Here is a 423-nt window from a genome sequence, read left to right as displayed (position 1 = left end):
CTCTTTTATAATAAATTTAAAGAACACATTCTTATAATTAGATTTTCTCTTGTATTTAATTTTGGTGTTGTTTTCTTTATTCTGATATAAATTTTATCGAATTTTTATTTTTCTTTTATTTTACTTTTTTATTTTTCACATTCTTCTTTTTAGTCTCGAAATTTAGGTTCTGACAGTCATCTACTATCGAACAAAAAGTTAAAAGTTTAATGTCTTATTTGATACAAAATTAAAAGTTTAGTATAAAGTTTTCATTTTCAAAAGTTTAAGGACATTAAGCTAGATTCAAAGTTCATGAATCTAAAACATTTTGTGATCTATTAGATACATACTAAATCTATAGTTTAATCAAATAATTATTATGTTATAGTACTAATTCATGCATATTATGACTAATAGCTTTATTTCATTTGAAAACTCATC

At 21.0% G+C, this 423-nt stretch overlaps 1 pseudogene; it reads right to left on the bottom strand.

The window, feature by feature from the left end:
* Positions 1-423, bottom strand: part of LOC111472211 — a 5311-nt pseudogene that overhangs the window by 3256 nt on the left and 1632 nt on the right.

The sequence above is a fragment of the Cucurbita maxima genome, unplaced genomic scaffold, assembly GCF_002738345.1.
Source record: "Cucurbita maxima cultivar Rimu unplaced genomic scaffold, Cmax_1.0 Cma_Scf00068, whole genome shotgun sequence".
NCBI lineage: Eukaryota > Viridiplantae > Streptophyta > Magnoliopsida > Cucurbitales > Cucurbitaceae > Cucurbita > Cucurbita maxima.
Note: the sequence above shows the minus strand (reverse complement) of the source record. Positions and strands in the feature narration are given on the sequence as shown.